The sequence below is a fragment of the Opisthocomus hoazin genome, chromosome Z (genome assembly GCF_030867145.1).
Source record: "Opisthocomus hoazin isolate bOpiHoa1 chromosome Z, bOpiHoa1.hap1, whole genome shotgun sequence".
NCBI lineage: Eukaryota > Metazoa > Chordata > Aves > Opisthocomiformes > Opisthocomidae > Opisthocomus > Opisthocomus hoazin.
In genome coordinates, this window is record NC_134454.1 from 33,705,274 (window position 1) to 33,721,323 (window position 16,050).

At 46.3% G+C, this 16,050-nt stretch overlaps 1 protein-coding gene across 6 annotated transcripts in view; it reads right to left on the minus strand.

Annotated features, from left to right (window-relative positions):
- Positions 1–6,414, minus strand: part of LPAR1 (lysophosphatidic acid receptor 1) — a 78,732-nt gene extending 72,318 nt beyond the window's left edge. For 3 of the 6 annotated variants that reach the window (XM_075411262.1, XM_075411257.1, XM_075411260.1), the window contains exons 1-2: positions 6,353–6,414; positions 5,796–5,974 (exon numbers count right to left, since the gene is read on the minus strand). The gene's annotated coding sequence lies outside the window, so the exon portion shown is untranslated. The other 3 variants (XM_075411258.1, XM_075411259.1, XM_075411261.1) reach the window with 3 other exon arrangements.
- Between the last annotated feature and the right edge of the window lie 9,636 nt (positions 6,415–16,050).

The window sequence follows — 16,050 nt, forward strand, 5'->3', positions numbered from 1 at the left end:
CTCCCAACACAGCTGTTGACTTGAGATGTTAACTAGCAGTCCTCCACCGAGGTTTCCTGCCTTCAGACAGCCAGTCAAGGTCCAGCAGCTGTAGTTGGCACGGCTACTCGACACTTTGCTTCTCCTTGCCTCAAAGCAGTAGGAGAGCGTGGGTGCTCACTACCCGCCGGGCTGCTGTGCTGCGAGCTGAAGGGACAGTGACCAACCGACCGGCACCAACCCCGGGGCCACAATCAGCCCTTCCACCTTGCTCGCTGCCAGCAAAGCTGGTTCCGAAATGAGCAGCAAGCAAACTTCAGCTTTCTGCTGCACCAGCACTCCGGTGATACCCACAGCCTGGATGGGGAAGGGGAAGGAGAAGGCACACTGCCTTTCATGCACTGCAGCTATGTAATGCTGCCCCAGTTCCATCGCCCCTGCACCAGTGGCAGCTCAAAGGCTTCAGGACACCGTCCTACAGGTCTGATGTCCGCAACGTGTTAAAAGCAGGTTGTGCTATCTATGACTAAACATTTAGTGAAATCCAGTGGCTATGAACCCTTTACCAATGCTCTACTACAGCAGACAGAACAGCAATAACAATGCTTGCAAGGTATGGAGCTATTTCCTCCGGAGAGGTTAGCAGTCTTTCTGCTTTCCTGTAAACACCAACCTGAAGTATAACCACCTAACAAATAGACGTGAACTGTACAGCATTTCCCTTGTGTTTTCAGATACCAGTAAGTCTTTGCCAGAGTTCATGTTAAGCTCAGTGCTCTTAAATAATCACCCACACATCCAGAAAAGGTACAAATTTCTCCATGCAGTAAGCACTCAAGACTCATCCAACACTTTATACTTTTTTGTTTAAACAAAGCTGCAGCTAAGTTCTTCACAATAAAAAAAAAGGATGCTGCTCTAGTTATACATAATTTTTTCTATCCAGGCTGAAAACAATCATCCCCAAATGGCCAAAGAACTTCTAAGAAAAGTCTCTGCAAACTGCTACCATAAATAATGTACTGGCACCATTTCGTATTTGACATACAAAGCCTAAGAAGAGGGGGAGGAGGGAGGGAAAGGGGCTTACAGTGAAAAACAGTATGCATTTCCTTTGCCAGACTTTTACCACTCTTAAAAATCTCCAGCATTTTGTACAGAAAGATCTTGCCTTTGATGTCAATCCAATGCTTTTTTGCTTGCTCCTGCAAGCACTGCAGTATGTAATACATTTTCTAGCTGGCAAAGAAATGGATTACTGTCTAGAGAGTGCCTGTGAAATTCACCCTATTCAGAAGGTCACTGTGGCATGTAAATTCCTAAAGAAAAGGCTAAATGGTGTGTAGGCCTCACGCTGGCATATTACAGAGAGTTGAAGTTCATCATATACAACTATCAAACTCATCAGCACTTTTTCCAGCAGTTTCAAAAATCCACTTCAGGAGATGTTTGCCTGTTATTCACAGTCAGAAGCGAAAGCAGAAAGATAATATTAGGCTCACATACTTGGCACCTTTGTATTTTTAAACAGAAGGTGAAAGCATGTCCAATTTTATCTAGAGTATGCCACATGGAAGCCAAAAAAAATAAGCAGTTTCAATACCTCTCAAGTTAAAGTAATTTAAAATAAAAATAATCCAGTTGGCACAAAAGTCTAATACATTTCTCATCAATACAGTACCTGTGCCTCCCAATCATGTTTCCTTGTAAAAGAGATGCAGCCTTCCCACTTTTGCAACTGGAAGCATTTCTCGTGCCACCAATCCACGCTATTTAACACCACCTCAGCATCAGACCACCTTGCAATCCGCAGCTGAGGGCAACCTCCCTATTCACCAGCAGGAACAACAGCCAGGTCATCATCCAGCTCCACCAGCAATAATCTTCGAGGCATTTGGAAAGCAAAACACTCTCCACACGCCCCAGCGCAGGACACCACTCAGGCTGCTCACCCCAGGAGTGGCTGGAGAAGAAGGGCTGCGGTTTTGCCCCCCCGGCAGTGCTCCTGGCAGGGGCACGCGTGCCTTGCCCAGACTCCTTGGACCACGGCAGCCACACAAGTCTGTGGCTGTTTTTGTCTGCCGGAAGCAGAGGAAGAAGGTTTGCCTTCTTTTCAAGAAGAAATGCTTCTTTACCCTGGGGTAAATGTACCAGCGCTCACCCATTTCTATGTGCTAACGTAACCGCCTACATTATGTGGGTCAAGAAGGAGCCAGATCCAGTAGGAAGTAGATGCAGGAGTGAAAAAAAATGTGTTTAACAAACTACTCCAGGCTGTGCCTGTCAGGAAGTTCTGGAGGCTTTGCATCGAACCTAGCAAGGCTATTGTTCCTCTATACAGAAATTCAATGCCTTAACCAGCTGAAAAGGTCTTTCTCAAGAGCTCATTAGGGAAATGTACTGATCGTGGAGTTGCCATCGGGGACAGCATCACATGTATACTACCCAAACTGGCACTAAAGGGTGCTAAATATTGCACAAATAGAAACTACACTCTCAAGAATAAGAGGCAACAGCCATTAAAAAATGAAAATTGATCCTAGAGTGCAACCTTCAGCCAAACAGTGACCAAGACTTTGCAAGCCAGGTGTGCAGGGTGTGAGGGAAGAGTGTCCGGCAGAAAAGAAACAGCAACGGATGAGACAAGGAATGATCCGGATATACAAAGGCAGGCACTTTGAATTCTCCTCTAGCTTCATTAAAAATCAAAACAAGGCATCAGACCTGTTTCACACATTCACTGTCATTTGCTTCAGTACGGCAATGCAGGTGCAAGAATGCACAGCCAATGCTTCTACTTGTTTTCAAGCAACTAAGCTTGAAAGATAAATGAAGAAAACCAAAATTCAAGTCCCCTGAAATGTAAGCAGAACAGCAGCTCTTATTCCCTTGAAAGAACTTTTCTCTGCCCTGGGAATAATTTTGTATTTCTGTCAAAGCAACATATCAGCCTTGTGCCTCATCCGAATCCGTTAAATGCCGATATAGATTTTACGATTGACATCTATGGGCCATGGATGAAGACTTAAGCTTCTGAGTTAGCTCTGAGGGCAACTCATGGAAAACATGAAATGCGTAAGTTCAGTCCTAACGCTGCACCATGGAGAAGCATCACATTTCTACAGTATCACCTCGCGATGCACGGAAAAGCAAAGTCAAAACCACACTAGGGATGCTACATAATCACTACCAGTTCAAGCCATTACCACCTCAAGTCCCTCATGATCAGATCTTTCTGTAGAACAGTAGGCAGTGCTTTAAGTTATCACTAAATCTTAAGACTTCAAATGGGGACCTCACCTGCAGGGAAAGCAACCTTAAAGAAAAGGACAGAGGAAGGAGGAAAAAAAAAAAAAAAAAAAAAAGAGTGCAAATAATTTTTTTCAGCTATTAGCATTGCCTTTTGATAACTCCTGTGGGTTTGTTAATCTTTTTTTTTACAACCACACTCTTTACTTTTTTAAAAGTTTGTTTCCTTTTCTTTTCATATTACTAAACTCTTAAAAAAATATATATAACCAATTGTGAAGGAAGAAGCAGTGAAATACACTACATATAAAGAACTTATCCACAAACTAAAGGTGCTGAAGGGATCCAATATTCTTTACTCTATCCTCCTTTCAGTAAAACAATTGTATGCTTCTTTTCCCTAGCATTACCTGTAGCAGTTGCAGTTCAAATAACTCATTTAGATGAATTTAGGTGCCCTTTAAATCACATGCACTTTTCTTTATGAAAGGGGGGAAATGATAACGAAAAGGACAACGGCCTCACAGTGCAACCTGCTCCCACTCTCAAATTCTTCTAGGTGTCCTTGGACAATGAGCAACATCAGTGCGAGGTCCCCATCCAGCCATGTTGGCGACAGAGCTGCGCACGGTTTTCCCCTGCGCCCATACAATAAAGGAGCCACATACACAGCAAACGGCACGGTAACAGTGCTCAGCAAGTGCTGGCAGGTCACCACGTAGAGGAGCTCAAAGCCAGCTCTTCAGACGTCTGGAGAAGGCAGCTCACCTCCCAGAGCTAATGCAGAAAACTGCCGGGTACCCCAAGGTGAGATGGTGGTGGTCTCCCAAAGACAAAAGCGACTCAGAAGAAATGCTTGCCTTTCGGTTTAAATCTCTGAAAATTGCACAAAGCAAGCTCAATATGGAGAGGCTACTGACAAATGACTAGCTGTTCACGAAGGTGTTATTAATGGCTTGTCACAGAAATGTAAAAGCCAACGTTGTGTAAGTCCTACCCAAGTTTCAGCTCCAGAGCAAAACACTTTCTTCAACACACGCTCCTGGATTCCCCACATGGCTTCACTGTGGGACACTTGCTACAAGCCCAAGTTAAAGACAGATTTTTATTGTCTCCCATTTCTTAGGAGAGGAGGAATTATATTTTAGTTACAGTTTTCCAGATTTACTAATGAAAACCATGCAGCCATAAGTATCTTTGCATCCAGTGGTAAGACTGTCTTCTAGTCACACGTGAAGTTCACATATTAAAGCTGGGTATACAGTGTGGCTTTACTTCAGTTTTGCATTTCCCACGTGTTTTGTCTCAAAAGCTGCTTAACCTTCCCACCCTCAACATTTTTTTTGAAGAGGAAAAGAAAGCAGACACCAGTCAGTATTTTCCTCTCTCCAACCAGTATCGTTTCTGGTTAACTTCTCAGAACAAGGTTTATAGCAGCCATGGGTCTCATTAGTGCAACCTGTAATAGGGAGTGATAAGGACAAGGCCATATCTAGCATGCAACAGTGTTTCCCAATATTCCAAAATAGCATTTCCTTAGTTATTCACAGCTGAAAAGCCAGAAGAATCGTGGTTCACGTCCAACCGCACAGGATGAGGCAGTGTCAATCTTTTCCGGAGAAAGACAGCATTTGATTTTGAGTAGTTAATATTTAATAAAACCAACAGTAAACCACAGGCCTATCAAGCTGCTTTGTAAGTCTGAGCACATATCAGTTAAGCAGAAACGTCCGGCACGCCTACAGCCAGTACTAGAGAGCTGTAGGGCAGAACTTCACTTACGCCTGTGAGCCCAGAGTACCGCTTCGGTCTGCAGCTGAAATCGCCAGAACACGTTATTTTACTGCTACAGTGTACCCCATCCTCGTACAAGAGCAAGAGGCTGCATGGCACGCAGTCCTGGCTGCCAAATTGAAACATGACTCTCGGACCTGAGAGTGACTCATTTTGGACCAAATGGCACAACACACCAAACCTGACCCAGCATGCAAGAGACTTTCTTTGAAAAGATAAGAGTTACAGCGGTTTTAGTAGTTGTAAAAAGCTGCAGCTACTGCAATTCCCCAATGCTCTGGGAACACAGGTTGCCTACAGAGCCTCCCGCAAGCTATTTTGCCTTTAATCTTCAAAAAAACTGCAGCAAAGAAGGAAAAAAAAAAACAAACCCAAGAAAGAATGGATTTGAGCAGCTTCTAGTCTATTCACAAACAATCGAAATCAGAAAAGTGCAAGCTTGTTTCACAGAGAAATCCAGCAGGAAAAAAAAGTTTAGACATTCCAACATTCTTCTGATAAAGGGTTATGCAGAAAACTTTTCGCAGACGTTTCCATAGGAAGAAGCATGGGGAGGGGGGAGAAGAAGGGGGTATCCCGTAGTGGAGCTATTTAAAAAGAGCATGCAGAAAGGAGGGAGAGAAAGAAACCTGGTCCCTCTGGTTCCACCTCTCCTCACTTCAGCTTGCTAACGGCTTTTGTCCTAAAGCTTCCCTCCTACTCCCCACCCGCCCGGTCCTTCCCTGCCAGTCGGTACCCTTCTGCTTGCCATCCATCCTCTCCCTCTCCTTTACCTTTGTGAAGACCACGCAACACGGGCACGGCTCCCATCCGACTGACTTCAGCAGGCTCTTCGTCCGAAGGACTGAGGAAGTCAGGAGAGAGAGGTGGCAACCATTTTTTTTTTTTTTTTTTTTTTAGTTGCTAGGACTTTTTCCACTGCCTTAATTTGGTATAAATAAATCCAAAGAGACTTCACGGAAAAATTAAAAAAAAAAAAGGAAAAAGAAAGAAAAAAATCAGGACAGTAAGCGAACAATGGCAGCACTGTTAGCGTCCCTTAATCAAACAAGTGTCCATTACTTCTCCCAGGCCAGCCCCGGAGGTGTTAGTTCAGCAGAAACAGCAGCCCGGCAAAGCCCACCCCCGACGAGCCCCCCGCCCGCACCCCCTCGCACCGCCCGCCAAAGCCAGCGCCGGCTTCGGGAGCCCCGCGGGAAACACCCAGAACACACGGGGGGGGGGAAAGGCACCGCGGACGCGAAGACCCCCCCGGGGAGCGGGAAGCGGGCACCTTCTCCGGGGGCGGGATAGACGGCGGGGCTGCTGCCTCCCCCCCCACTCCGCTTACCTGCTGCGCGGCTGGAGGGAGCGCGGCGCCGGCGGCGGCGCGCACGGAGGGCGGGAGGGAGGGGAGAGGCGGAGGGGGGGGGAATGGAGGGAGGGAGAGGGAGGGAGGGAGGGACAGGGTCCCTCCGCCCCCATTCCGCCCGCCTCCGCCGGGACGGGGCCCAGGTGCGCCCCGTCCCGCCCCGTCCCGCCCCGCCCCGCCGGCTCCCCCCGCTTGGCTCCCGGGTGCGGCGCTCGGTGGGGAAGGGGGGGATACCCGGGGTCGCGGGGTCTCGGGGCCGGGGGTCGCTCGGGTGTTTGTGGAGAGACCGAATTTCCCCGCCTGAGAAAGAGTGTTCGGAGCCGCGGTGGGGACCCCCAGCTGCGGGAAGGGTCAGTCTGTGGCTTCACCCAGCCCTGACGGTCGGAACAGGGCAGGGCTGCACAACGGGTGCTTCTCCAGGCGTAGGGGAGGGTTACTTCATTATAAAAAAACAGGTTCAGATTACTTCTTCTTCCCCCGGTCGGTTTGCACTGTGAAATAGTCCGATTTAGTTGGATTGCAGTAGCATCTAGAGGCCGCTTTCGCCTGCGTCGAGTGAAAAGACGGCGGGCGCTGCGCAGCGCTTGGAGTTCGGTGGCTGAACCGTCTCGGTGTTCCTACACCCCTGTAGAGAGATATCCAGAAAGATTGCTTACAGCTACGCAAGCCAGCGACGCCGCCAGCAGCACAACAGCCCGTAATGAAAGACCAAGCCCATCTAGCGTAGTCCTCGTGTTTCCCGAGGAACCAGAAAGCAGCGGAGATCGTTCTCACCAACTCAAATCTTTGCACATGTACCATCAACACAGTGATGACACCAGGTTCCACAGCTGCTGACGGTGTCTGCTGTATCACCAGGCATCATTATTAGAAAGGATTTCGGCCTCAGCATGAGCAGACCTCTTGCTGTCATGGCTGGTTAGGGGCTCTTTCCTTTTGGGAAGCTGTCAAATGCTTTTTTTGCATGTGTACAGAAAATGTTTATGTGTGTACATGCATTCCAAGAACACGGATGTTTTGTCCCCACGCAACACTGGACTTTGTTTCTGTACTCAGCACTGTGATTTAGCACAGAGACTATGCTTTAACGTGCTGAAAACTCTTGTGAAGTATCCAGCAGGCCATTAACTTTGGAAATTGTTTGATTTTACCTTCTAGCTATTTTCAAAGCAAGCTACCAAATGTTTGCAAGGGGTGACCAAGAGGCATGTTACGCTGAAAGCTCTAGTAACTGGTTTAGCACTCATACACTAAGTACTGTGACAGGCCTTAATGGTTTCCCATTTATGCACAGGCTGCATCCAGCGTGGACAACAACTGCAGGCTTGAAAGAGTGTGCTCAAACTGCACATATCCTGTTCACTACGAACTGGATTTTACTCAGCTTTTTGCAGCAGGAACTGTCTGCACATGTCCACAATTCCTGTCCCATGCTCAGCCGGTTGCCCAGATACCACTGTGACAACCAAAATTAACTTAAAAATAATTAAAGCTTCAAGCAAAGGATGAGCTGACAGGACTTACATCTCCATGGTGAGACTTACCACCCCAAGCATGCAGGAATGTGTTTCAGTGGGAAGGTGCAGGTATGAGGACGCTTGGTGGGAAGAGCTACTGCATCTGCGAATTGGGAATTACCACTGCCCAGCCCCCGTAAAAACGTCTCATCTGCTATGGTTACTCAGACTTTCTGGTTAGGACCTTCTCAGTAGTGACTCTAGCTACTGACGCTTGAAGCAAAATAGCAGTCCTCTAGCTCAGGGGGAAAGGCTGATCTGCACATGAGATGGAATTATATGAAGGTGAAATGATGACACATGAAAAAAAGAAATATTTCTGAGTCCACCTTCAGTGAAGTGACGTAGTTACAGCACCAATGTTTTTTCAGTCACTTTCATTTCTGTTAGTGACTTCAGACATGCTTGCTCAGTCCTAAAACAGTGACTTGTCGTTTATTCAAGGCTGATATAATTAATTCTCAGTCCTCCCCACTTGCTCTAACTAGAAAATATAGGAAACCTTCAGTAAATCTTAGAAACAGGCAGATATTGAAGGTCCAGGGGAGATCACGTGGTCCAGCAAAGTTTAATGAATGTAACTTCTATGAGACTTGGCTGTGCTGCTCCGCGGTCTGAAACGTGTTTATGTAATCACACACAGATGTACTGAATCGCATTAGATAGGGAAGTAGTCTTCACATCCTTCAGTCTGGAAAAAAGTCTGTTTCCAGAACAAACCGCATCAGTTCCATGTGCTCAATTTTGTGAATCGATTAAAATAAGTATGCTTAACATGTACACACATCTATACATTTATGTTTAATTCTCAGTGTTCATACAGTTTCAGCTGAGTGTCTGCAAGATTAGTCATACAGACCCAGAAAAGTTAGACATCTAATTCCTCTTCAGTCTGGGCCTGGAAAGTACCTTTTGTGTTTTTAATTAAAAAGTAAAAATTCAGGGAATTTACAGTTAAGATGTCTCTTCACCCTGCCACTTCTCTATGCAGCATACTGTGCTGTTTTTTTAACATGGCATAATTTCATTTCTGATTGGAAATGTGGTGTCTTTCAGTGCAGTGGATGCTTTGAAAGAAGCGTTAGACAAGACCACAATTAATAGTATCTTAGTGGGGAAAAAGAAGCGTAAGCTTTGGCTTTATCTGAGATAAGAATAATTAGAGAGCTTGAAAAATATTTTAAGTGTACACTTTTTAATGATCAGCTTTTAAGCATGTTCCAGTTTCCTAAAATACCACCTCCGTACTGCGTGGCTAAAGCACATGTTGTGTTATGAACAACAGCTCTAGCAATTCTTGCAGAATTAAGTACTCTCTGGAGTTTGACTTTTTGCTTGCTTGCTGCATACGAACTATCTGAAACCCCGTGCTCACACATAGGGGATCTGCTATGAACAGGATGCAGAGGAATCCGAGCAAATAACAACATTACCCACAGTCGGAAAACATGCTGTTCTCCAGAGCAACCTCAGACACACCAGAAGTCCCACAGAAAGAAAGCAGCCCCATCTGTAAAGCCACGACATCTTTGTTCCGTTGCAATGCCTGTGCCCTCGTTCAGTCTCCTCCGGCCTCCTGCTATGTATGTACAGCAGCAGCGCGAGACGTCCTACAAATCACGAACTCCTCAGAAACCTGGAAAGCTCCCAAGGCAGAAGGCAGCTTTTTCCACGCAGAGTCTCTCTGTCCCTGGCTCAGCCCCGTGCTGCTCGGACCTGAGCTTGTCCTAATCTTTCTGCAGTGTAGCTGGCTGCTGAAAAGCTGACAGGACTGTAGCGCTCCTGTAAGCCAGACTTTGGCTTTTCACGGATTTCTACCCTTGCCCAGCCCCCAACAGCAGAACTGCAAGGCCGTGATTGAAGGAGAAGTGGCTGCCCACGGGTGCCTGAGCATTACAAGGGTTGGGGATGTACCCACAAAAGCAGAGGAGATGGTTGCTCCCTGTAGCCTCCGTGGCGAGATCTGGCTCAGGTCAGGCTGTTCAGAGTAGCCTAATGCCAGAAAGGAGAGCAGCACCTGTCCAAGGGACTATAGCGCTTCGGCTCTTTGTGAAAGGGGCTTTGGGTTTGTCCTGGCACTTGCACTGACCAGGTTGCCTTGAGACGGTTGCACCAGGGTTTGTAAGATGCTTCAGGCAAGTTATTGTCAGAGATGCAAGGGAGTTCAATGGATCACTGGCAAATCCAGTAATAACTCATGCAGGACTAAAAGCCTCAGCTTTACTGTTAACTCTATGACCCACGTAGCACCAGGCACTGGAGCACACAAGATCTGGTGGCTGTGTGAAGCATGCAGTGCTTGTTTCAGGGGGGCATGGGGGCAGGAGCCTGCCTTTTAGGGGGGAGGCTGGGAAGATGACTGTCACAGCTTCACCACCCCTGGGGAGGGGAGGCAGCGAGGGCGAGCTATGAGTTTTGGGGTAAGGACAGGGACAGGGATGGCTGGAGGTTCCACACAGGGAAAGCAGCGAGAGGAGGCTGGGGATGTGTGTCTCCTGTGGGAGAGTGGCAGTGTTGACCAGCCTCCACGTTCATCTGTCCTTTGGCTCCGACGTGCTCCTGGGCTGAAGCCTGGGGCTGGGTCACCGACGCTGTTTCGGGGAAGCTGTGCACTTGCACAAGATGCCTAAAAGCCCAAGTAGCTGCTGGGACACTGCTACTCGGTCAGCATTTGTTTTTCAAGTTCTCTGAGATACAGCATTTTTTTGTAGGGTGTTGAGGGAAGACTGGGCGGTGAGTGCTGTGCTGATTTGTCTCTTCATCAAGCATAGAGCTGCAGTCTGCCATGAAAGGACCGAAGTCCCCCTTCTCATGAGGATGCAGGGAGGCAAGAAAGAGTTTTAACCCCAGCAAGCACAGTGGCAGCTGATGGGTGCACTGCTCTGACACACCTCTTCAGCACCCTCCCCTTGGGCTCTTGCTGCCGGGTCCAGCGAATGTAAAATCCCGCCCCAACAGAGTTAGCTGACGGACAACGTATAAAACGCACGATTTATCCTACCTGTGACCTTTCACCTGGAACTGAATGATATTTTTCCACCAATGAAATGAATGCCATACTCCTTTACAGGATTAAAACAAAAAAAAACTCTTGGAAAAAGTCTGATGGATGCCTTTGTACTGTATGTATATAACTTTGCACATCTGTTTGGTCTGTTTAAATGTCAGATCCTTGAAGAGTTGCTGGATCTATCAGTTGAAAACATTAAATACTGACAAGTGAAAAACTCAGTCCTGCCTTAGAATTGCATCTATCGTTGGTGTCTATGGGTTGTTATTTTCTCTGAAATATAGTTTGCCCCCTCTCTTTCTTCCAGAGCTTTGACACCACGAACCGCTGAAGCTTTTCCAAGAGGTGCTGTGTCTGCAGTGGGATGGGGAACATGCATGTCCCCAAAGGAGAAGTGGTGTGGGACAGAAGCATTCACCGAACAAAACTGAAAAAAAGCCACTTCCAAAACACAGGATAGGACCTGTAATATTAGCTGAACAGTAAAGAATTTGGATATATTTAGTTAATGAAAGCTCTTGCTTGAAGGTAAGCTTGGGTCATTTATGTCTGTGCAATAACAGCCCCAGTGCAGAACATATGAATGCCAGATGGCTGGAACTGTTCCATTAATGAACTGATGCTTTCATTGTTCTGAATTTGATTTTGTAGCTTTTTGCTTATAATGATTTGATTGCACCGTGAAAGACCTTCAGTAACCTCCCGATAAATTATTCAGTCCTCAGAATGCAAAAGAGGAAATGCCTCTCAGCCTCCGCTTTCCACTGGCCTTAAATGGGACCTGCAGGTGTGCAACACCTCCAGCAGTCAAGCTGATGAATATATTTCATGCTGTTTTCTTAGTGCTTCCATTTGAATAATGTATGCAGGACCCACGCACAATACATTCTTCTAACGGACAGGCAAATTCATTTCAGGTGACACTCCATTAAAGTCAGTGGGGTTGTCCAGTGATGAATGTGCAGGACAAAAAAAATCATAGTTGTGTGTATATAGGAAGAAATTCATTCCAGACATGTGAAAATAGAGGAACAGTGTTAGGCACTGGGTGATATGCTCTTGCCCCAGAGCACTCATCTCCCTCATTAAACGTAGTTCCTGTTACAATAATCTTCCCAGTCTCTAGGTTTAATTAATAAGCAGTCTAGGAATCCACTTCTTGTGTGTGTTACCACAGGCACATTCATTTTTCTGGCTTACACACCTCCTCTGTAAACTTGCTCTCCGCTCCAACACTCAACTCCAACACTGGCTGCATCTCCACTGTGGCTCTGCAGCCACCCTTTGTCACAGACAGACCTGATGTAGTCAGGTGACAAACATATCTCTTTCCTCTGTGGCTTGTCTCTGATCCCCATGTCTGAACAGAACTTATGGACAGGGAGCCTGGGAAAAAAATAAAATAAAAAAAATCCTAAATGTTAGGTTTGCAGCAAGCAAAACCTTCCTATCAAAGCTAGCCTTCTGTTGTACACCTACCTTCGAGATGCTGGAGGGCCTCCAATCCCTAGTGCCAGAAGTGAAGCCAGGTCTCTTGTTTCTTCTGTTACTTCCATTTCAGTTTAAGTTTGTACGTATGAAGTAAGCTAAAAATAAAGTAAAATAAAATAAAGAAAACAGGGAAAAAGAAGGAATGTAGAGGAGTCTGGATGCAGACTTCTCACAAGACCTTTGGAGACAGGCTCTGCTTTCTTCTGATCCCCAGGGCCTCTGTGCCCCCTCTTTCACCTAGTTCCCACAAACCTCCCCTGATGCTGATAGGGATTAGTTATCTCTGATACAGCTTTTTGGGGCAGGGCCACACTGAGAAAGAAGCAGAGGTCATGTGGTAGAGGGAGATTTTGGTGTCCACCCTCCTTAGCATGAATGCAGGAGTGCAAACGCAAGCTGGGATGGGAAGAGGCAGGGATACCAGGTAGCAGAGCTGGCTCCTCTTTTTTCTAGGCACCCCTTTTCCCTCAGCGGAACACGGTTTTTTGCTGGGGTGGTCTGTGTAGTTTGCTTCTCCTGAACTTCAGCATTGTCTCAGGGATGCTAAAGGCAGGGGCTCACCTCCAGCCTGGAAACCAGGCCGTAAGGATGGGATTCACCCCACCATCTCGTTCCTCGATCCACCTGGGGCAATGTGGGGTATCTGAGACCCAGCCCACAGGCATTGGGTACACAGTGGAGCTGTGGGAAACCCTTCTGTGTCTTTCTGGAATATGGTAAGAGGACACTCCAGGGCATCTCAGATGGGAACAGACGTGTAGGTTTGGATCCAGTTCCTCACAGAGGGAGAGTGAGGAGAGCCAGGGTGATGGAGATGTCTCAAGGCTTTGCCCACCTCCACGGGAGCAAAGCGCAAGTAATTCAGAAACCCAGCGGCTGTGCCCTTGCAAGTGCTCTGCTGGCTGGCTCCCACAGCATTGCTTTCCTGGAGGTGATGCCGTACCCTGGGTGAAATGCCCCCTCTCTGCCTCACACAAGCACGGAGGAAAGGCTTGGGGTCAGCTCAGCCTCGTTAGTTAATAATTGAAGGCCTGGTTGCCTGCTGCTATCTGTTGCCATTTAGGCTTGAATCCCTGCTTGTGTTTACAAACCCATGCATAATATTTGCAGCATTTGTTTGCAAATGTTTTTGTAGTTCGTTTGTGCTGCCTTCACAGGGCGGGCAGAGTAAGGGCTGCAAAGAAAAACAAGTAGAAAGCTATTAGTTTAATGGCAGTGAAGTGGGGGAACAGACCCCTTGACCTCATGAACTAAAGCTGCTTTAAACCTGATAGAAGTCTAACCCTGTATTTTTAACAGATGAGCACATCTTCCATGATGTCGCATCTGCTTTTTTGAGCAACTGGTAGAAGTCGGCTGACTCGGACTGTGGTTTTCAAAGATTTCTGGATGCCCAGTTCTTACTTCTTTTAGTACGAAGAAGGTGTCAAAAGTGCAGAGGGAGGTCTGGTAATTTCCATGGCAACTCTTTGGAGACGTGCTCGCCCTGATGGTGACCTCCTCAGCGCTGAGAGGAACCAGAAGTAGAGCTAGTTCTGACTATTGAGCTGTGCCATAAAACAAGTGTGGGGCCACATCAGATTTCGGTTTTTGTTCTCTGCTTTCAGGAGCAAAAGTCCTCCCAGGCAGGCCAGAGCAAAGAGCCACCTGAGCAGGAGCAGGGATCAGGCTTGCGAGGGCATACAGCTCTGAGGGGACACCGGCCTGTGGAGGACACCATGCTGGGGCAGTGGAAGGAGAAATGAAAAGAGCAAAAGTAAAGGAACGACAATGCATCACCCCAGTCCCCAGTGCCCTGTGCCACCCACTGCGTCACTGAAGGGGGTGAGTGAGTGTGGCAAAGAGAGCAAAAAACGAGGATGAGAGGTGTCAGGAGCAAAGCTGAGATGTTTCTCTAAGTTTTTCTTTACTTGTTTTTATTTCTTGATACTAGAATCAATAACTAGAAGCTCATTAATTGGCAATGAAATAAATTGGTTGAAATTTCTTGACACAAAACTGGGTTTTTTGGCCCATGACAGAAAGAAGCTGCCTGGCAGCCAGAAGAATATGGGTTGCTGATTCCCATGATCTTGTTGATGGAAGTAACGGATGTTAGGTTTTTCAGGGCTATCAATACCTGGATTTAAGTCCTTGCCCTACCATGACTTAAAATCTTCAAGCCAAGAGTATGTAGATGTTTTTATGGAAAACATGTTTTTATCAGTTATCAGTTTTGCCCTCAAAGGCTGAGTAGCCAAGGCAGCATCTGTGGCAGCTATTACACTTAAGGTCAGACTTAATTAGTTTTCTCTGAGCCTTCAAATATACAAGTTGAATGAAAAGGGCCAGTCTGATTCTGCATCAGCCTGGGCAAGAAGCACCTTGCCTTCCAGAAAGCTATAACTGTGTTAAATGGGGGGGAAAAAAAGTTAGCTGCATTACAGGAGTAAGGCACTGACCTTTCCAGAGGTTAACAGGCAATGCACAAAATGGAGATTTTTTGTTCATTAGGAGGAAACGTGAGACTGTAATTAGAAACAGGCTGTGCTATATGGTTTTGCCTACTACTACTATTCAACAGTAGAAGAGAGGAAGGTATCCACTGTTTTGGGGATTGAATTAACAATTGGAAATTTAACAGTGAGTGATTAAAATAGGCACTAATTTTTTCCCCGTAGGAGTTAGGAAACTGACCTGCAACTGAGTGTTTGAGCTTAAAAGCAGTTGAATGATGGTAATTTTTAAAAAATGTGATTTTTTAAATTATTATTTAGTATAGGTAATGAAGAGGAACATACACCATTCAAATATTTCAAAGAATAAAAGGCAATAGGAAAACTGTAAGCATACATCCTGAGACTGATTTATTCAAATTGTCCTGGAACCTCGTCATAGAAGACCTTGAGCCAAAATTCAGTCTCTCACCAGCTGTGCATGAAGGCTGAAAACAAAGACTTTTTCTTTCTTTCAGGTAGGTCCACACACCCTGTAAAGGTTAACAGGAGCTGCAGAAGCATTTGCCCTACAGGAAGGTGGAGTTAGAAAAATCATATTATTAAAATACTCAAAAAGAAGTTTGGTCTTTAGCACCTACAGCCTACTTGGATACATTGAAACTATTTGTTTTTTTCCTTCTCAGGAAAAACTGTCATGAAGTTGTAAAACCTTGAGGTTGAGCAGCAAGAAGTAGGTCAGGGTACAAGGCTGTTCAACTTCATATACTGGAAGCCTTACTGCTGAATTGCACTCGCTTGCTGCCACATACTGAAACTACTTAAAGTAGGGGTTTTAAAAATCTGGCCTGTCCAGACTGTTTTCTGCTGAAAGCCATGGAGCTGTTGCTAGTTGGGAAGAACGTCTTAAGCCAGGGGTTTGACATAACCTCTTGGTCATAGAAATGACTCCTGACTCAGGTGGTGCAGTGCTTGAATCACTGGAAACAGAAGTGTCTCCATGCCTCTTTCCATTCAGCTGGCATCTACAGGAGAAGATTCATAGTCTGAAAAAGACCAGAAATCCACCTCCTTTTCAGACAAAATCTTCTGGGTACCATTTTGAGCCACCTGCTTTATGGTCAGAGATCCATCATTCCAGCAGTGCATTCTACTTTCTACCACACAGTAAAAAATGTATGTGTTTGGAAATACCAGGTTGCAAGGACAAGAAAGAGGGATTAC